At 36.9% G+C, this 22,989-nt stretch overlaps 1 long non-coding RNA gene across 3 annotated transcripts in view; it reads right to left on the bottom strand.

The window, feature by feature from the left end:
* LOC147584531 (uncharacterized) overlaps window positions 1-22,989 on the bottom strand; it is a 158,853-nt gene that overhangs the window by 10,355 nt on the left and 125,509 nt on the right. For all 3 annotated transcript variants that reach the window (XR_015250703.1, XR_015250705.1, XR_015250704.1), the window contains 2 exons: window positions 10,023-10,100; window positions 1,220-1,327 (listed from right to left, as the gene is read on the bottom strand). This is a non-coding gene — a long non-coding RNA (uncharacterized LOC147584531). The remainder of the gene's footprint in view (window positions 1-1,219; window positions 1,328-10,022; window positions 10,101-22,989) is intronic.

The following is a 22,989-nucleotide window of genomic DNA, read 5'->3' as shown; positions in this document are numbered from 1 at the left end:
TGGGATTTGACCAGCTTGCTTGTCAGGGATGACGTCCCTGCCTGTGATATCCTTTCCATATTTGGACTGGCCACACTATACCCATTCTGGTTCCTAATCATGTGTCTCCCCTTCCTATCCTTTTGATGTGGTCTTCTCTTTATGTCCCTAGTCCTTCGACTTAAGGGTTATTTGGGAGTGAGTTTATTACATGTAGTTGTAGCCTTCTTGGGTCCTAGGAGGACATGAGCTCAGCATCCTCCTACTCGGCCATCTTCCCCATTCTCTTCATTATCCTTTGGAATCATAATATATGGTTATCAGTTTGCAAATAAGTCACAATGGATATTCAAACTGTATAGTGGGGAGTACATTACTGACAGGGATTCCTTCATGATATAATTATGTGTGTGTGTGTTTATTTTTCCTGGCCATGCTTTAACAAATAACAGTGTGACTGTGTAAGATAGCAAAGTACATAACATGGGCCATTCAGTTCTGTAGTGCACAGTGTCTTCAGCGTGGGCACCACTAGACCATAGTGTCACATTTTGGTACTACTGAAATGTATTTACAAAAGGAGTATACCTTAAGAATGTTTCCAGTTTTAAAGATTCTGTTTAGCTCACCAATCAATTGGTAAGTTCATTCATTGAATACCACTCTTCTTCATACAGCTATTTTCAAATCCTAACTCCTCATATTGCTAAGCTAAAAAAAAAAAAAAAAGTTTTAGCCATATGCTCCTCAAGCCTAGTTAGAGTACTGGAAGGAAATATTTTATTTCCTAGGGAGGAAAAAGCAAAGGCAGGGGGAACCTTGGATAGGAAGGTGAGATCTTGGACCATCTGGCGATAGTGTTAACTGTCCAGTGTTTCATTAAGAATTAATCTAGTTGGAGAGAGTGGAGAAAGATGGCCGAATAGGAGGATCCTGACCTCACCTCCTCCCACGGAAACACCAAAGCAACAACTACATGTATTGCAACTCATTCTGAAATTGACCTCTTCCACAGCTACAGATATAAGGGAAAGAACACAGAGAGAAGCATAGGATGGGCTGAGACACAGTTGGGAACCACACTCCTGGAGCAGGAATGTACTCACAGGAGAGAGATCACAGGTGTGGAGGAATAAGAGGGATCAAGCCTCACACCTGGGAACCCACACAAAGAAGATGAGCCTCTCCCCCTGCCCCCCCCCCCACGTGATGTGTGGCTTTCAAGATCAGCTGGGCTTACCTCCAGGAACATCAGAGGGGTATAGAACACTGACTAGCTGCTCATAAGGAGCCAGTGCTTTATCATTCGGTCCAAGACTCAGCTCCAATGCAGCAGTTTGTAACACACCTGAGTTACACAAGACAGAGATTTATTGACTAATTTTAGAATGTGTGCCGGAGAGACATGTATCAGCAGTTTACCCTGAGGATGGAAGAGCTGGCAGGTACTATTTGCATTGCCCTTTTTCAGCGTAGCTACCTGGAAACTTACTAGGGCCTGTTCTGACATTCTCCATTTACCTTGCTAGCACTCTTTGCCCCATTCAGGCAGGGGCCCCTGCAAAACAACTGCCAACTTACCACACATCCCATATGTCTCAGGACTATTGTCCTCTCGGGGTGACCAGCCCAATGCTTCACTCAGTGGCCAGCACCAGAGCCCCTAGAGAATCATTCCTGCTCCAGGGATGGGGAAGCTAGTCCTATCCACCAACATGGCCCCAGTAGTGAAATTCATGCCTCTCAGGCAGCTGTACCAGGTGCAAGTCTTGCCTGCCAGTGCACACAGGGTGGTCTGGTGAGTCACTGCTGACAGCCAGGATGAGCCTGCCTACCAGCATGCACACAGCCACTGGGGACATCTAGAGCATTTGGTTCTGGTGACCCGAGGGGATTGCTAACCAGGCACCACAAGACACCTACCTAAGGCCACACAGACAGAGACCCAATGAGGAGTAGAAGAATATGTTGCAAATGAAAGAACAAAACTTCAGAAAAAGAGCTTACAGAAATAGATATAAGCAATCTACCTGATAAAGAGTTCAAAGTAATGGCCATAAAGCTACTAAAACGTGAGAGAAGACTGAATGAGAACTTCAACAAAGAGAAAATAGAAAAAGAATCAGATCTGAAAGACACCATAACTGAAATATACAATATACTACAAGGAATCAACAGCAGATAAGAGGACACAGAAGAATACAGCTGGAAGACAGGGTCCTAGAAAGCAACTACCCTGAACAAAAAGAAAGCCAAATTAAAAATAAAAGAAATGGGTTAAGGGACAAATTCAAGCATATTAAAATTCACATATTAAGGGTCCTAGAAGGGAAAGGGGCAGAAGACACATGTGAAGGAAGGATACCTGAATACTTCCCCACCTGGGGAAAAATCAGACATCCAGGAAGCACAAAGAGCCCAAAAGAAGATGAACCTAAGTGGCACGCAACAACACATAGTAATTACAATGTTGAAAATGTCAAGACATAATCTTAAAAGCAGCAAGAGAAAAGGAAACAGTTACATTCATTTCAGCTAAAACTTTATAGGCCACTGGGAATAGCATGGCATATTCAAAGTGCTGAAAGAAAAACAAAAAACTTACTACCAAGAACACTCTAACTTCAATTCATTCAGAATTGAAGGAGAAACAGTTTCCCAGACAAAAGTTTATGAGATGTTGAGTGGAGAAGAAAATGCCATAGCTAGAAGTAAATTTCACTGGGTAAAGCAAACATGGAGTAATTGTATATCAGTCACTTATATCTACAAAAGTAGTCAAATGAAACAATACACAAAGAGGTGAAGTATGACATGTACAGAAAACATGGATGAGGAAGTGAAAGTACAGTGTTTTAGAATGTATTTGAACTTCAGCAACCATCAAGTTAATATAGACAGACTGCTAAATACATAGGATTTTATATGAAACTCATGGCAAGCACAAACCAAACACCTACAGTAGATACACAGCAATCGTGTAAATCATATCACAAGGGAAAACAACACGAGAAGAAAAAAGGGAGCAGACCCATAAAAACAATAGAAAAATCCCCATGTAAAAATGGCAACAAATACATAAATATCAACAATTATTTTAAATGTACATGGATTACATGCTCTAAAAGATATACAATGACTGAATATATTAAAAAAACAAAACCAATGATGCTGCCTATAAGGGACTTAATTCAGACCTAAAAACACATACAGACTGAAAGTGAAGGTATGGGACAACATATTTCATGCCAGTGTTGTGGGGCGGGGGGAGGTTGGGGTAGCAATATTCATACCAGACAAAATCTACTTCAAAATAAAGACTGTCAAAAGAGACAAAGAGGGCATGACATAATGATAAAAGGTTCAATCCAACAATAGGATATAACAACGGTAAATATCTATGCATCCAACATTGGAGCACCTAAATACATAAAGCAAATATTAACAAATTTAGAGGGAAGAATTTTTTAGTATGTATACACTAAGAGCAAAGTAGCAGAAAGAGAATTTACAAAACCAACCACATTTAAAATTGCATCAAAAAGAAGTCAATACCTGGGAATAAATTTAATCAAAGAGGTAAAAAAACTGGTACTCTGAAAACAGTAAGACTTTGAAGACAACACAAATAAATGGAAAGATAAACCATGCGCCTGGATTTTAAGAATGATGTTACAATGTCCATACTATCAAAAGCAATTGACATATTCAATGCTGTCCCTACCAAAATACTAATAGCATTTTTCACAGAACTGTAACAAATAATTCTACAACTTGTAGTGAACCACAACAGATGCCAAATAGTCAAAGCAATCTTGAGAAAGAACAATAGCCCTGGAGAGTCTCACAATCCCAGATTTCAAACTCTATTACAAAGCTACATTAATAAAAACAGTATGGTATTGGCACAAAAATAAACACAAAGATTAATGAAACAGAAAAGAGAGCCCAGAAATAAACCCATGTTTATATGGTAAATTAATCTATGACAAAGGAGGCAAGAATATACAATGAGAAATAGTCACTTCAATAAATGGTGCTGGGAAAATGGAATAGCTACATTCCAAAGAATGAAATTGGGTCACTTTCCTGCACCCTACACAAAAATTAATTCAAATTATACTAAAGACCTAAATGTAAGACCCTAAACTGTGAAACTCCTAAAGGAAAGTGTAGGCAGCTAAGTCTTGAACATTGGCTTTTGCATATCTTTTTGGATATAACTCCCCAACCAACAGAAACCTAAGCAAAAATAAGCAATCAGGACACACACTAAAAATCTTTTGCACAGTGAAGGAAACCATAACCCAAACAAAAAGACAACCTACTGAATGGGATGTGATATTTGCAAATGATACATTCAATAAGGGGTTAATATCCAAAATATATAAGGAATTGACACATCTCAATGCCAGAACAAAACAAAAACACATAGAATCTGATTCTAAAATGCATACAAAGGACCTGGATGGACTTTTTTTCTAAAGACAACATACAGATGGTCAACAAACACCTGCAAAGATATGTAAAATTTCACACCAGCCAGATTTGCTAAGGGAAGATCAGGCATAGCAAGTGTTGGTGGGCAAGAGAGGAGAGAGAAGTAAATAACTCAGTATTTATTGAGTATTTATGAGAAATACCGAGTATTACTGAGTAATACTGAGTATTACTCAGGTACCTGAGTAATAAATCTCTCATGTACTGATGGTAGGAATGTAAATTGGTGTAGCCACTGTGAAAAACATACCTTGTGACCAAGGAATTCTACTGGCAGGTACCTGCTCAAAGAAAACAAAAACTCCAATATGTGTACCCTATGCTCTTTGTAGCATTATTTACAACAGCCAAGATATTGAAGCAACCTAAGTGTGTACTGACAGGTGAATGGATAAAGAAAATGTGGTATATAAACACAATGGAATAATATTGAGCCATAAAAAAAGAATGGTTATCTTGCCACTTACAACATAGTTGGACCAAGAAGGCATTTTACTAAGAGAAAGAAATCAGAAAGAGAAACACAGCTATTTTATGAACAATAAAAATGAATGAGATCATAAATACACAGAACAAACTTGCCAAAGGGGAGGTTTGTGGGGAAACAGATGAAGTAGGGGAAGGGAATTAAGAGGTACAAACTTCCAGTTATAAAATAAATAAGTCATGGGGATGAAAAGTACAAAACAGGGAATATACTCAAAAATATTTTAATAACTTTGTATAGTGACAGTAACTACACTTACTGTGGTACACATTTTATAATGTATATAATTGTAGACTTACTATGTTGTACATGGAAGCCAATATACATCAACTACACTTCAATCAAAAATAAAATTTAGGGACACCTGGGTGGCTCAGTCGGTTGAGTCTGACTTCAGCTCAAGTCATGATCTCATCCGTGAGTTTGAGCCCCGTGTCAGGCTCTGTGCTGACAGCTCAGAGCCTGGAGCATGCTTTGCATTCTGTGTCCCTCTGTCTCTGCCTCTCAAAAAAATTTAAAAATCAAATTAAAAAAAGAATTAATTTGGATGGAACTACAGTGAACCAGTCGGTGACAACAGCAGAAAAAATAGTGCTATAATTTTGGGGGTCATTAATCTAGCAGTAACTGATCATCTAGCTTCTGCAAATCAAGTGATTATGTGAAAACTCCTACAAGTGGGGGCTTTGTGTTACTCTTCAAAGTAACTGGGTCATTCTGTTTCCAAGTCTGATCACATTATAATTTCTGTGGCAGGGATCAATGATGTACCAAATAAGACTGGTAGTTAGAAATGGAATTAGACATGGTCTATAGTACAAAGTACTAGAAGCAAACATTCTATAGCTCCCATTTCAAGGCAGACGTCTTGAAAATGTTACAATATTTGGGTTTAAAAAATAGATTAGAAAGATTCATACTATGATCGTGTTATTTCCAATATATCAAACATGAAAAACCAAACTTTGAGGTGATGAAATCACATATATACTTGTCCGCTTCTAATAGCCATTCGTAAAATGGAGGAAATAGGAAAATATATTTTAAAATTCTTTTTGCGTATTAAATTGCAGGCCTGACTTTCTAAACTGACCAGCTGCTAATCTGATGTGGAAGTCTTCTTTGTGCAATGAGTCCGCTGTTTCCAAGGCTTTTAGAAATGCTTGGTTTGCCACTTAACTAGCTTCAATACGACATTCCCCGGAGCTATGTTCATCAGCGGAATAGTCCAAGTCTTCCCAGAACACACAACCCAGCATCCATGCATATGTACATACAAGCATTTGCATACTACTCACTGTTTATGGATGTCAGAAGACATACCAAGTTGGAGACACAGGACAGTTGGCACTATTAATTACATCGTCATTAGGAATACCATCGTCCTTATTACACAAGGATGTTCTCGATGGTGATTAAACTTTCGGTCCAGCTGTTTCACAGACATGATAGTGATGCTGCTACTATCTAAATCTTACTTACCGTGTGCTGAAGCTGTTGTAAGCATTTTCACATGCCGTATATCAACTTCTCTCACTAGTTCTATGGGGTTGCTACTATTTTACAGCAGACAAAGCTGCAGTACAGCGATGTTGAATACAACGTAAGTGTACATAGCTATAAGTAAAGACCTTTGTTTCATGAAGTGTATTCAATAAATATGTGTAAAATAGAGGGATAATGACCACAGAAAGAAAGTCTGAGGCATGTTTAATTGAACTGCACATTTGTCACCCCCAGTACTCAAAGAATATCATTCAAACTATTTCGGATCGGCCTAAAATTTTTCAGAGCAATTCGAGGTTCTGTTCAATTCCATTAAAAAGTGAATTTTGTTTTGTTGTGCTTTAGTTTCATCTCAATACTGGAAATACTCTGACATATTTTATATTGCCCTCAACCCTCTAATTGCATGTTTTGCTTCAGCTAGATAGTTTAAAAAAAAATACTGAGGAGAAAATGAAGAAGCCTAGCTTCACAAACTTATTTTAAAAAGAGCACTGGGGTAGGGTCTGAATAAAGCTGTAAATGAAAAATAAGAAGTCAAAGATCCCTCTAACCACATCAGATAAAATGCTTAAACATGTTTCAGAATGGGATACTTTCAATCCAAATGTAATGAAAATAGAAAACTTCTATGGAAAACCACATATGTTAACCAGTTGAATAAATTAGGCTCAACAAAACATGAGAAAGTACACTGGAAGAAATAATCTTGTTTAGAGGAGGAAATAGATTGGATAATATTATTTTGGAAAAAAAAAACCTAAAAACATGCCTTAATGTTGACTAAGTACCTAGATCCATTTCCTAGGATTTTGAGGAAAATAAAGTCATTATGTTTACTCCCACTTTTAACATTATATCAAAATTTGTATCAAAATTTAAGTCAACTTTGATTAAAACAATATTATTAGTTAATATATTAACTTAATAAGTTAATTATTAACTTATTAACTTAACATAATATTAGTAAGTGAAAAGTAAGAAGACAATGTCTACACTGCTTTGGCATGGATATGATGCTTAGAAAGTAGCTGGAGGGTCAGGATTTAGCAACCGTATGCTAAATCCATAAAACCAGGTCTGAGTTTTTTTTTTTTTTTTTCAACGTTTATTTATTTTGGGGACAGAGAGAGACAGAGCATGAACGGGGGAGGGGCAGAGAGAGAGGGAGACACAGAATCGGAAACAGGCTCCAGGCTCTGAGCCATCAACCCAGAGCCTGACGCGGGGCTCGAACTCACGGACCGCGAGATCGTGACCTGGCTGAAGTCGGACGCTTAACCGACTGCGCCACGCAGGCGCCCCAGGTCTGAGTTTTTTAATTGAATATCTGTGAGGAAAGTATACTACCTTACTAAAGAGACAAATACACAGGGAAAAGTATTCGAAGATAAATTTCATAGTTAAAAGTAAGTGGGACTGTTCCAAAAAGGAAAAAAGTGATAGAGACAAGATTAAATCAGAGGAACCCTACTGATAAGAATGAAGAATATGTGGGATTCTTTAATGAGTTGGTCAACACAGTAACAAATGCCTTGCCTGATAATCCAACCGTCAACCAGCCTAAGGTCCTTACTATAATTAAATGATTGTGCAGTAAACTGTTACATCTGACTACAACCATATACTTTAGGCTCCAAAATGCCAGACCCCATATAATTGCTTCCTCACTGAGAGGAAAGGTAAAGGTAAAATCTTTATGAATGTATTCAGGAAACAGAAGCAAATGTGTACTAATTCTGAACCCTCACAACACAAAAGGTACAAAACAACCTTGTATTAAAAATTCAAATGGGCCTTAGAGGTCCAAGATGGCAGCCACACAACCTACAACTACATATGGAGGAATGCCTCTTGAGGAAGAACTAAGGGGTGATTGAATGCTTCTGCACAACAGAAAGTAGAGGGAAGATACATAGAAAGGCAGGGTGACAGAGAAACAGTAACCCATCACTGTTGCTGCAAAATGCTGAACAGAGGGAGATCAGTGAGGGGCCCATGTGTAGATTTCTTGCCCTTGAAAAAAAAAAAGTGATTTGAAGGACAGCTACACTTTAAGTGAAGGGAATCCATTTACTAACCCTAGAACTTCCCCACATGTGGGAGAATTACTGGATCTTTCTCCCAGCATCACAGGCACTGCCAAGTGCCGTAGTTTATGTTCCCCCTCCAACATGATAGCACAGACAGAACAGTCTAGGTGCTCTAGCCAGCCTTCTAGGGCAGCCACAGTGGATCCCTGGGCTCCCAGCCCATACTAGCTCCAGCTGGCCCACCAAGGGAACTATAGTGTGACCTTCATGAGGAGAACCCAAACCTGTTTCCAGTCTAACTCCAGCCACCTTAGCAGGTGGCCTGCACACACCTGAGAAGCATGTGGCCAGTGCCCACTCAAATGCCATCCGTCTCACCACAGCACCCACTGTATGGAGTACCTCAGCCTATGCCTGCCCTACCTCCAGTTATCTTGCCAGCATGGTCCAGGCATGGAGTACCCTTGTCCATACCCACTCCAGTCACCCTGCCAAGGTGAATGCAACACCCCATCAGGCATCTGTTCCAGTTGGCCCTCTAGGCTGGCCCCCATATGGAGTGTGCCAGGACTTCCAGCACATGCCAGCTCCAGCTGTAGCTATTCCTGTGTAAAGAACACTGCAGGCATTGCCCGCTTCAGCTTTAGACTTTCTGCCATTGTGGCTCTGGTGCAAAGCATCCTGGAGATGCCTGGTTTGGGGCTCTTACAGCTCCAGCTATCCTTTTGGGGTGGCCATAGTGCAGAGCAACCCAGGAACCAGATCCTACACCTGCTCTAACCAGCCAGCCAAAGCCACAAGGTATGTACAATTTCTACACAGTACGTTCCTACACAAGGCACCTCGTTTAAGACAGGAAAAGTAGCTGTTCCACCTAATTCATAGGAACAAATATAGAAAAGAACACAGAGTGAGAAAGCATAAAACTGTGTTCCAAATGAAAGAACAAAACCTTAGAAAGAACCACCTGAAATGGAGATAAGCCATCTACTTGGTAAAAAGTACAAAGTAATGATCACAAAGGTGCTCCAGGGACTTGAGAGAAAGGTGGATGTACTCAGGGACAATGTCAACAAAGGGACAGAAAATATGAAAAAAAATATCAAATTTGAATAAAATGAAAATTGGAAAGAATCAACAGCAGATTGGACCATGCAGAAGAACTGATCAGTGATTTATAAGACAGGGTGGTGGAAAGCACCCAAGCTGAACAGCAAAGAAGAATTTAAAAATTAGGATGGCTTAAGGAAATTCTGGGATGAAGTCAAGAACAGTAACTTTCACATTATGGCCCTCCCAGAAGAAGAAGAGACAGAGGAGGTAAAACACTTATTTGAAAAAATGATAGCTTAAAGTATCCCCAACATGGGAAAATAAGCAAATATCCAGGCCTATGAAATACAGAAAGCCTTTTCCAAGATTAACACCAAAGAGGTACACAAGACATATAATAATTAAAATGGCAAAAATAAAAGAGAATCTAAAAGCGGAAAGACAAAAAACCAAAAGTTACATACCAGAGAAACCCAATAAGGCTATCACTGATTGTTCAGTAGAAACGTTGCTGACCAGAAGGACATGATATATTCAAAGGGCTGAAAGAAAAAACAAAAACAAAAATATAACCAAAAATATTGTGCACAGCAAGATTATCATTTAGAATTGAAGAAGGAATAAAGAATTTTAAAGAAAAACATGATTTAAAGGAGTTCATCACCATTAAACCAGCCTTACCAGAAACATTAAAGGGACTTCTCTATATGGAAAAGAAAAGGTCATCAGTAGAAGAAAATTATGAAAATAAAAAAATTTCATTGGTAAAAGCAAACATACAATAAAAGTATTAGATTAATCACTTACAAAGGTAGTATAACATTAAAAGACACTAATAGTAAAATCAAGTCTATCTAAAAAAATAAAGGGTACACAAAATGACATAAAATGTGACAGTTATATTTAAAAATACGGAGGGGGGGATAATAAAAACGTAGCTCTTTTAGAAGGTGTTCATACTGCTATATACATAGGATTTTATATATGGACCTCACAGTTCACAAAACGAAAACCTATGATTCATTCACAAAGGTAAAGAGAAAGGATTCCAAACATGACACTAAAGAAAATCATCATATCTATCCCAAGGGAAGAGAAAAAAGAAGGAACAGAGAACTACAAAAAAACAACCCAGAAAACAATTAAGAAAATGGCAGTAAGTACCTATCTATCAATAACCACTTTAATGTAAATGAAATAAATGATCCAATCAAAAGAGTATCTAAGTGGATAAGACAAAACCAAAACAAACAAAAACAAAAACGAAGTACATTCTTCCCACAATAGATTCACTTCAGAACTAAAGACACATACACTCTGAAAGTAAAGGTGTGGAAAAATATACTCCACCTAAAAGAAAGAAGGAAAATAAGGCTGGATTAGCAATAGACATTATGTATGTATGTATGTATGTATGTATGTATATATGTACTTATTTATTTCATGTTTGCTCATTTGAGAGAGAGAGAGCGTGAGCAGAGGAGGGGCAGAGAGAGGGAGACACAGAATCCAAAGCAGGCTCCAGGATCTGAGCTGCCAGCACAGAGCCAGAAGTGGCGCTCGAACCCACAAACCCTGAGATCATGAACCGAGCTGAAGTCAACTGACTGAGCCACCCAAGCACCCCAGCAATAGACTTTAAAATCAAAACTGTAACAAGAGACAGAGAAGGGTATTACAGAATGATAAAAGGCTGAGTCCAACAAGAGGAAGTAACAATTGTAAATATCTGTGCTTCCAACACAGGAGGATCTAAATATAGAAAGTAAATATTAACAGATAATAAAGGAAGAAACTGATAATAATATAATAACAGTAGGGATTTTAACACCCCACTTGTATCAATGGATAAATCATCCAGATAGAAAATCAACAGGGAAACAATGGCTTTAAATGACACCTTAGACCAGATGGACTAAAAAGATAAATGCAGAACATTCTATCCAAAATCAACATCATAAACATTCTTTTCAGGTACATATGGAACATTCTCCAGGATGTATCACATTAGGCCACAAAAAAAGTTTCAAACATTTTTAAATGGTTGAACTAATAAAGCTTATTCTCTGGCCACAAGGTTATGAAACTAGAAATAAATTTCAAGAAGAAAAAAATCAACAAAATACAAACAGAGGCAAATAAAAAAAAAATGTTACTCAAAACCTAGAGGCTAAGGAGCAAAATCAGAGAGAAAATTTAAAAATATCTAGAGACTGACAAAAAAAGAAAGAAACAGAATGTTTAAAATTTGGGGGAATGCAGCAAAAGCTATTCTAAATGGGAAATTTATAGCAAAATAAGCCTACCTCAAAAATAAGGAAAAATCTCAAAAATAACACAATCTAAACTTTGCCTAGAGGAATTAATAACACGAACAAAGTCCAAAGTTAGGAGAAGGAAGGAAATCATTATGATCATGTAAACTATTAAGAAAACAATAGGGGAGCACCTGTGTGGCTCAGTCAGTTGACTGCCCAACTCTTGATTTGGGCTCAGGTCATAGCAACAGTCATGAGATTGAGCCCTGCATAGGGCTCCATGGTGAACATGGAGCCTGCTTGGGATTCTCTCTCTCCCTCTCTCTCTGCCTCCTTTTCTCTTCCTCTCAAAATAAACAAACATTAAAAAAAAAAAAAGAAAATAGGAAAAAATCAAAACTGAGGGTTGGTTCCTTGAAAACAAAAACAAAATTGATAAATGTTTATCCAGAGTTATCAAAAAAAAAAAAAAAAAAAAAGGAGGACTCAAATAAAAGTAGAAATAAAAGTTAAAACTGACACCCAGAAACAGAAATACAAATAGTAAAAGAGACTCGGTAAAAATTATAAATCAGGGGCACCTGGGTGGCTCAGTAAGTGTCCAACTTTAGCTCAGGTCATGATCTCAGGGTTTGTGAGTCTGATCCCCACATTGGGCTCTGTGCTGACAGCTCACAGCCTAGAGCTTGCTTCACATTCTGTGTCTCCTTCTTTCTCTGCCCCTCCCCTGCTCGTCCTCTCTCCGTCTCTCAAAATCAAATAATCATTAAAAATTTTAAATCAACAAATTGGAAAACCTAGCAGAAATTGATAAATTCCTAGAAACATATCTTTAAAAACTGAATCAGGAGAAAATAGAAAACCTAAAAAGACCAATTACTAGTAATGAAATAAAATCAGTGATCAAAAGCTCCCAATGAACACAAGTCCAGGACCAGATGGCTTCACATATTAATTTTATCAAAATTTAAAGAAGAGCTAATATATATCCTTGCCAGAATATTCCAAAAATTTGAGGAAGAAACTTTTCCCAATTTCTATTATGAGCCTGCATTACCCTGAAACCATAACCAGACAAAGACACTATAAAAAAAGTTAAAATTAGGGGCGCCTGGGTGGCAGTCGGTTCAGCGTCTGACTACGGCTCAGGTCATGATCTCAGGGCTCGTGGGTTCGAGCCCCACATCAGGCTCTGTGCTGACAGCTCAGAGCCTGGAGCCTCTTCAGATTCTGTGCCTCCCTCTCTCTCTGACCCTGACCCACTTGCATTCTGTCTCTCTCTCAAAAATAAATAAACATTAAAAAAAAAAAAAAAGTTAAAATTACAGGAGCCCCTGGGTGACTCAGTTCGTTAAGTTCCAGAGTTTGGCTCAGGTTCTTTGAAAACATAAACAAAATTGATAAATGTTTATCAGGAATTATCAAAACAAAAAACAAAAACAAACAAAAAAAGGAAGACTCAAAGTTAAAACTGACACCCAGAAACACAAATACAAATATTAAAAGAGACTCTGTAAAAATTACAAATCAGGGGCACCTGGGTGGCTCAGTCATTTAAGTGTCCAGCTTTGGCTCAGGTCATGATCTCATGGTTTGTGAGTTTGAGCCCTGTACTGGGCTCTGTGCTGACAGCTTAGAGCCTGGAGTCTGCTTCAGGTTCTGTGTCTCCCCCTCTCACTGCTCCTCCCCTGCTCACAGTTTGTCTCTATCTCTCAAAAATAAATAAAACATTAAAAAAAATTAAAATTACAGACTAATATCCCTGATGAACATAGTTACAAAAATCCTCCACAAGATATTAGCAAGCCAAATTAAGAGGATCATTCACCACCATCACCTGGGTTTTATTCAGGGGATGCAAGGATGGTTCAATATCTGTAAATCAATTAACATATATATCACATTAATAAAAAAAAACAAAAATCACATGATTATCTCAACAAATGGAAAAAAGGCATATGACAAAATTAAACATCGATTTGTGATAAAAAAAAAAAAAAATCTCAACAGAGTGGGATTAGAGGGAACATAGCTCAACATAATAAAGGCCATACATGAAAAACCCACAGCTAACATTGTATTCAATGGTGAAAAGCTAAAGATTTTTCTTTAAGATTAGGAACAAGGCAAAGTTGTCCACTCTTACTACTTTTATTCTGCATAGTACTAGAAGTCCTGGACACAGCAGTAAGACCAGAAATGAAATAAAAGTGTCCAAATTGATAAGGAAGAAGTTATACTGTTACTCTTTGTAGTGACACATTCCATATAGAAAATCCTGAAGACTCCATCAGAAAACTAAACATATAAATAATTTCAGTTAAGGTATAGGAATCAATAATCAATATACAGCATCTGGTACGTTTTTACACACTAAAAACAAAGTAGCAAAAAGAGAAAATAAGAAAACAGTTCCATTTACAATTGCATCATAAAAAAATAAAATACCTAGGAATAAATTTAACAAAGGAGATGAAAGTCCTGTACTCTGAAAATTATAAAACCTGGATAAATCAAATCAGAGATGGCATAAATAAATGAAAAAATATATACCACTAATAAGAATATTATTAAAAAACCTATTCCACCGAAACCATTCAGTGCAGTCCCTAACATGATACCAATAGTATTTTTCGCAGACCTAAACAAAAAAATCCTAAAATTTATAGGGAAGGACAAAACACCCTGAACAGCTAAAGCAATCTTGAGATAAAACAACAACAACAACAACAACAAAACAAAACAAAACAAAACAACTAGAGAGCTATCACAATCTCAGAACTCAAGCTATTTTATAAAGGTATAGCAATCAAAACAGTATGGTACTATACAAAGTAGACATGTAGATGAGTGGAACAGAATAGAGAACACAGAAATAATCCCATGCTTATATGGTCACTTAATCTTCAATAAAGGAGGCAGGAATCCACTACGGGAAAAGGCAGTCTTTAATAAATGGTTATGGGAAAACTGGACAGCTACATACAAAAGAATGAAACTGGACCATTTTCTTACACTACAGACAAAAATAAACCCAAATGTATTAAAGACCTGTATTAAGACCTAAAACCACAAAACTCCTAGAAGAAAATATAAACAGTAATCTCTTGAACATTGATCTGAATCTGTCTCTTCAGGCAAGGGAAACAAAAGCAAAATAAACTATTAGGGCTACATCAAACCAAAAAGTTTTGCAAAGCAAAGGTAACCATCAACAAAATGAAAAGGCAGCCTACTGAATGGAAGATGTCTGAAGATGATTTAGCTGATAGGATGTTAATTTCCAAAATATATAAAGTCCTCCTACAATTCAAAAAAAAAAAAAAAAAGATTAAAAAATGGGCAGAGGACGAGAATATATATATATTTCCAAAGACTTACAGATGGGCAACAGACACGTGAAAAGATGCTCAACATCGCTAATCATCAGAGAAATGCAAATCAAAACTACAATTGAATATCACTCTTTTGGCTAGTGTCAAAAACACAATAAATGACAAGTGTTGGCAAGGATGTGGAGAAAAGGGGACCCTCACGCACTGTTGGCAGGAATATAAAACTAGGGCAGCCAGTATGGAAAACTGTATGGAGGATCCTCAAAAAAGTACAAATAGAAATACCATACGACCCAGTAATTTCACTCCTGGTTATCTGCCATAAGAAAATGGAAATGCCAATAAAAAAAATGAAAATACTAATTCAAAATATATATGGATCTATGCAGTCCTATGTTTACTACAACATTACTTACTATTTGCAATAGCCACAATATGAAAGCAACCTAAGTGTCCAAATGGATAAAGAAGATGTGGTATACCAAATGAAATATCACTTATTCATAGAAATAGATATAATTTTGCCCGTTCCAGCATCACAGACTGACTTAGAGGATATTATGCTAAGTGAAATAAATGAGACAGAAAAAGTCAGAGACAGTAGGATTTCACTTATTTGTACACTTAAAAAGCAAAACCCATGGGGCGCCTGGGTGGCGCAGTCGGTTAAGCGTCCGACTTCAGCCAGGTCACGATCTCACGGTCCGTGAGTTCGAGCCCCGCGTCAGGCTCTGGGCTGATGGCTCAGAGCCTGGAGCCTGTTTCCGATTCTGTGTCTCCCGCTCTCTCTGCCCCTCCCTCGTTCATGCTCTGTCTCTGTCTGTCCCATAAATAAATAAAAAAACGTTGGGAAAAAAAAAAAAAAAAAAGCAAAACCCACAACAGAAATAGAAATAGGCTGATAATTATAGACAACAAAGCAGTGGTTTCCAGAAGGGGAGTCCGGGGGGGGGGGGGGGGGGATAGGTGAAATACATAGAAGAGATTAAAAGGTACAAACTTGCAGTTATGAAATAAATAATTCATGAGCATCTAAAGTATAGCATGGGAAATGCAGTCAACAATATTATAATAATTTTATATGGTGACAGATGGTAACTAGATTTACAGTGATCATTTTATAATGGATACAATTGTTGAATCACTATGTTTTTGAAATATTGTACAACTATATTTGAATTAAAAATTTAAAAATACAAATAGAAAAGGAGAAGCAGTCTTTATATTAAAGAGAAAGGATAACCCTAAAACTTATCTTTTCAGCTGGAAAAGTGCTATCTATTCAGAGAACTTGATAGAAGATCATGAGATCTTTATGAGCAAAGATTTAATGTTTTCATTCCCAATACATTTACACTGGTGTACACAATGTTTACTATAGAATAGACTCTCAATAAATATATATTTCAAATAAAATCTTATCATGTTACATCTACTATGGAACTTCCCTTTTGAAAATATTTAACCAGAATTCTATAAATCCTTTACATTCAATTTCTGACTTACAATGCAAAGGATAGAGGAACACTTTCAATGGCATCAAAAGAAACAATGTGAGAAATCTAGAATGTAAGACATTTTATTAGACAACTGGTGGGGTTTCTTCAAAACTCCATGAAAGTCATAAAAAGGTATTTTTAAAATTAAAAGAAACACAAATTAATTATAACATTAATATGTTCTGATCAAGAGGTTTTGCATGAAACTGAAGATGATGTAAATGTTAGATGGTGTCAGGGAATTACTGGTAAGTATGATAAAGGTATTAAGTGGTACTTAACACAATGTCGTTATTTCCTATTGATCCCATACTGAAGTACATAAGGTGAATGCTATGATTTTTGTACCTCACTATAAAATTATTCTAGCAAGTAGATGAAACAAATATGCCAAATGTTAACAGCTGCTAAGCCAGTGTTGGGTATATTGTTACTCATTATATAATTATTTTCATATGTTTGAAAATATTATAATAAAAAATAAAGTTATAAAAGAAAAAAAGAATTATTGGTGGAGTAGCAAAGACTTTTTCCCCAATCTACATCAATATATGAATTGACATTTTTATTTAATACAAGTCTCAAAATTCCTTATTTGGGGAATAAAAACTTTCTAAGAATTCTATCCCTTTGATACATTAATTTCAGGTTTGATTTGATACATTCTATAATAGCATTTTTATTTCCTTTGTGCATTCAATACCTTCCTCTTCAATAATGTCTTCTAAGAAAGATGAAAAAAAGGAAGAAAGAAAGGAGAAATGGAGGGAAGAAATAAAAGAAGGAAGGAGAGAATGAAAAAAGGAAGGCAGGCAGACAGGCTGGCAAGCTGGATTACACTCGATTGGATGCAACTAAACTTTCTCATCAGTTAAAATTTCCCACAAGGTCCTTGCTTGAGGGGTTATAGGAAAACATAGAAAGTGACTCCTAAAGGCAGGCATCTCTTATGAATGGCATGCATTTTTTGAGCATTATCTGCAATTTCAGAGATAACCCAGTGATATATCAGTATTAAGAAATTCATCACATGAATGGATAAAGAAATTGTGGTTTATATACACCATGGAATACTACATGGCAATGAGAAGGAATGAAATCTGGCCTTTTGTAGCAAGGTGGATGGAACTGGAGAGTGTTATGCTAAGTGAAATAAGTCATACAGAGAAAGACAGATACCATATGTTTTCACTCTTATGTGGATCCTGAGAAACTTGACAGAAGACCATGGAGGAAGGGAAGGGGAAAAAGTAAAGTTAGAGAGGGAGGGAGCCAAAACATAAGAGACTCTTAAGGGCTGAGAACAAACTAAGGGTAGATGGGGGTTGGGAGAGAGGGGAAAGTGTGGGTGATGGGCATTGAAGAAGGCACCTGTTGGGATGAGCACTGTTTGTTGTAAGGAAACCAATGTGACAATAAATTACATGTTAAAAAAAAAATTCATCACAGTATTTCTTATGACAAATTTCATGGAATTCTGTTTTTTCTTTGGTTTTTATTTTTGTTTTTCCTGTGGCTATCAATGTCCTTTTTGCCATTGGTCACTAATAGCTATTGCCACTCTTGAAACCAATACTACATGGTATGGTAACTAACTTGAAGTTAAATAAATATAAAAAACAGTTATGGTTTTTTAAAGTTTTCTGTTGGTCCAAAAAGCTGAGGACATTAAGAGTTAAACCAAACAGGCAAATTTATGTGCGAAGCTTTTCAAATCCTTAAATATAGCACAATATTAGTGCTTTCCTAATTTAGTCTGGAATAAAACTTTAAAAAATTATCTTGAGAAAGATGTGTTCTACCTAACATCCTGAGAAAAGCTGCTTGCAATTTTTCCCCCAGACCAGGGAATATAAAATGAAGACTATTAAAGTTTGAGTCCCTCTGTAAACCAGAGCCTGAGACAATCTTCTTTAAATAGGTAAATATATTATGGGAACTTATCCCAGGGAATATGAATGAAAAACTAGTTATTATGAAACTGGTAAGGCATTTGAAATAATCAATTCAAGGATGCAGTGAGTTGCTCACTGCCATGGGCAACTTGGAATTTATGCTTCTTGGCATTCTTCCATGAACCATGGAGAAAAAAAAAATGCTGAATTGTCCAGCTGGGAGACTGTAGTTCCCTATTAATTAAGAATTTTCTGATAAGTCATTAATTAGCTCATACTTGCAAGTTCATGCCTGAGTTAGAATGGATGCCTAGATCCACGTGGGTTCTGCACACCATGCAGCTTTGGCAAGATGTTGGCCCGGAATATGTGAAGCAGAAGTCAAGACAGATCACGCTGCAGTGGGTCAGCAAAAATGGACACTGGCCTGGGGCTGGATACTGAAATCATTGATGGAACAACAGAGAGGAGTCCATAAAGAGAAGAGAGGTACTAAGATATCTTTCTGACTGTGTCAGAGAACTAAATGTGAACAGAGTAGGACACGTATTAGAAGAAATACATCAAGTAAACCATTAACAAGTAGGACAAAGTGTCCTTGAGGAAAGGTGAATATATAGGAACAGGTGACTGAACCCATAAAGTCTTCTGAAAAGAAAGTAACTCTTCTCTTGTGGAATTCTCACCACTTCTTGTCCCTGTGGGGGTATTTGTTGTTGCGCATCAGCCTTCTAATAAAAGACTGGCCTTCTAATTATCATACTCTTGTAGCACCATGGCAGCAACCCTTCATAAAACCAAGCAATCTTAGCTGACAATTGCACGAACTAGTGCTGAAGTTTATAGCAACAGTACTACTAGATTCACAGAGTATACTTTCTTGGTGTATTGTCATCAAACAGCCATGTCAGCTCAGTCCTTCTAGTTGATTTCTGTCATCGTTTTGTATTACTTCTATTGGCATCCATGACTTTACATCTAATAGTCACTCATCTTGTTTCACACTGTCAGCACACAGGCTCCGGCTAATACTATTACCTTGCTTGCCTATCTTGGTTTGTGTACTAAGCCTTCGCTCTTTGCAGCCACATATCCGGATCCTGGCTTCTCATTATATCAAGGTGAATCTCTTGGAACTGGGAATAAGACTCCTTTAAATGTGCTTAAACCATTGTGACTCCTGATAGTGACACTTTATTGTACAGTTATGATAGATGAACAATCAGGTTGCATTACCCATTCTGGAAGTCCCAGCCTAAATCAATTCTCAGGAGAAATGTGTAAGAATGTTTCAGTCCCCATTTACATTCTAGACACATCTTTTGAAGGATAGGAGACAAACTGACCCAACTAGATACCCTTTTTTTTTCCATCCTTTACCTTCATGGGGAGGAAAAAAATTTCCTTCTACCCTTCTAGGTTCTTTGGGTGGTCCAATAATCAAACTAACCTAACACAGATTCACAGGAGAAAAACAAATTTAATGACACATGCAGGGGCCCCAAAAGAAAGTCAGACCCAAGAAGAAGCTATATTCTATATAGAAGAAGCTATATAATACCCAAGAAGAAGCCAAGTGAGGCTTATATGCCATTTTGAGGTAAGGAATGGGATAGAGCCCAGCCTTCAAATGGGAAGAGGGTAATTCACATACAATAACAAGAGCAGATGTTTGGCAATTAAATGTTTCTCTTTCCATACAGATATGCCATTCAGATGAAAAAAAAAAAAAGTTATCTCTTGGTACTAGCTCTCTTTCTGGATGAGGCTGTCTATCTAAATTATTTTAAGTAGTTTAAGGGTGAAAGTGTTTTTTCTTGAGTCTTCTGGGTTTGAATTGCCTTCAGTTCAAAATAGTCCACATGCCAAAGTGGCAGATTTTGGGGTGACTTACTCTAAATGCCTTCACTTTCCCATCTTTATTTCAAGGTTACAGAGTATCTCTATAATTTGCAAAAAAGAAAATAAAAAGAATAGAATGTATAGGTATGAACTCCCAATTAATTGCTGATGAAAGCATGTTACCCCCCATATGAATTTTATACAGCAAGTTAAAAGCCTGAATTTGTAAATTGAGTTCATTCAAGCTTAAACTGGATTTGAGTTTCAAAAGCTCATAGCATTTGGTTTTGCTTATAAATAGTGCTTGACACTTCCCAAATTCAATTAGTTTCGATTCTTGCAAAGTCACATTATAAGCAAAACTTGAGTCTATAAGCCTATTTTAAAGTAGCCTAAGTATATTTTGGTGTGTGAGATTATATTTTTGCTTTATTTCTTAAATTGTTACTTCATTTCCGGGAATAGATTAGTCCATTTTTTTATCATGAGTATTGCACTATTGGATATTTGGGGGACTGAAGGCTTTTTGTTTGATCCTTTTCAGTTTTTGCACTCTTTAATGACTTCCTTTCAGTGCTGAAATCAGGGAAACTATGATTCAGTTTTTCTTGCCTTGTGTAAGCTAGAAATGCCTTAAGTAGGTTTTTACTTGCTGTCCAGAAACTCTATGGAGAGATTTTTTTCATTTACTTCTTTTCTCTTTAAGACTAACAAGTATTTAGAATACAGTAAGCAAACATTATATACACTTAAAACCATGATTAGAGATATCCATTGTTTGTGAAATGTTATTTTGAAATGTCTTTTTCCTAAATCACATGGTGTCTTTAAGAGCCTGATTACAAGACAAAATAAGAGAGCTAAAAGAGGAACTATCTCCTATATATCTTTTTTATTATAATGATAAGAGAGGTTTACAGATGAACATTTAGAAAAGAGAGGTCAACACAACATAAAACAATCTTCTATACTCTCAACACTCAAAGATAAATTTTAACAGTTTTATGCACACCCTCACTGACTCTTCTCTACACATATGAGATTAAAAATATAAGACTATATGGGGTTCTTGGGTGGCTCAGTCAGTGTACCACTCTTGATTTCAGCTGAGGTCATGATCTCATGGTTCATGACTTCAATCCCCACATCAAGCTGTGTGCTGACCTTGTGGAGCCTGCTTGGGGATTCTCTCTCTCCTCTCTCTGCCCCTCTCTCACTCTCTCTTTCTCAAATAAACATTACATATATACATATATATGTAAAATATAATGTACATATATATGAAATATAAGAATCACTTGAAAAGTGACCAGCAGTGTCAATACTCATCATTGTTGTTATAGCTACAGTTAGGCCACTTGATACTGTGTTAGATAGTGTGTTATAGCTACATTTAGGCCACTTGATAGTGTGTTAGATAGTGTATAGATACATTTAGGCCACTAGATAGTGTGTGTTCATATATTCATCCAACGTATCATTTGACTATCTACTATGCTTTAGGCACTATTCCTGGAGATGAGGAAAAAGCAATAGAAAAAGCAGGTAACAATCCTTATTCTTTTGGAATTTACATTCCAGTGGAAGCAGATATGCTAGGGTGTGTGTGTGTGTGTGTGTGTGTGTGTGTGTGTGTGTGTGTGTGAGATAAAGAGACAGGTAAGTAGTACAGTAAGTGCTATGTGCTATGAAGTGTTAAGTGCTATGAAGAATGTAAAGCAACGTAAAAGAACAAGGAGGCAACAATAGATGGTGGGAAAATGGTGTCATTTAAAATAAGTCAGTTAGGAAAGCATCACTTGTATTAAGGGATTATTTGAACAGGCTTTAAAAAGGTAAGGGAGACAATTATGGGCAAATTTTGGAACAGAACATTCCTGGAAGCAAGTGAATGCCAAGCATGGCAATGAAGTTAAGTGTGATAAGGTAAGGGTTGCTGCTCTTGCCTTTCTTACTTATTCTGTTTCTGCCATCCTGGCTTTCTTGCTCTTCTTAGGCATTTTCCCACAATCTATTGTGGTGGAAATTCACTAGCAAAAACAAACATACGTTACAGGTAGTAGATCAATCACTTATGAAGTTACTAGGAAGATTAAAAGACAATGGTAGTTAAATCAATTATATTGATGAAAACTAGTGAAGGGATACACAAAGTGAAAAGATGGAAAATATGACATCATATATATGAAGTGGGGAGGGAGGAGGAAAAATATAGTGCTTTTAGAATGTGTTTAAACTTAGGCTACCATTGACTTATTATAGACTGCTATATGCATAGGATGTTATATATGAACATCATGGTAACCACAAACCAAAAACCTATTGCAGTATAAAAAAGATAAAAAGAAAGGAATCCAAGTATAACACTAAAGAAAATCATCAAATTACAAAGGAAAAGAGCAAATAAAAAAAGAGAGAACTACAAATACAACCAGAAAAGAATGACAAAATGACAATAGGTACATACCTATGAGCAATTACTTTAAATATAAATTGAATAAATACTCCATTCAAAAGACATAAGGTGACTGAAGGGATTAAAAAAGAAAAGACCCGGGGCGCCTGGGTGGCGCAGTCGGTTAAGCGTCCGACTTCAGCCAGG

Source organism: Puma concolor, chromosome A1, assembly GCF_028749965.1.
Source record: "Puma concolor isolate L17-30 chromosome A1, mPumCon1.1.hap2, whole genome shotgun sequence".
NCBI lineage: Eukaryota > Metazoa > Chordata > Mammalia > Carnivora > Felidae > Puma > Puma concolor.
The sequence above is the reverse complement of the archived record's forward strand: the minus strand, read 5'-3'. Positions and strand labels throughout refer to the sequence as shown.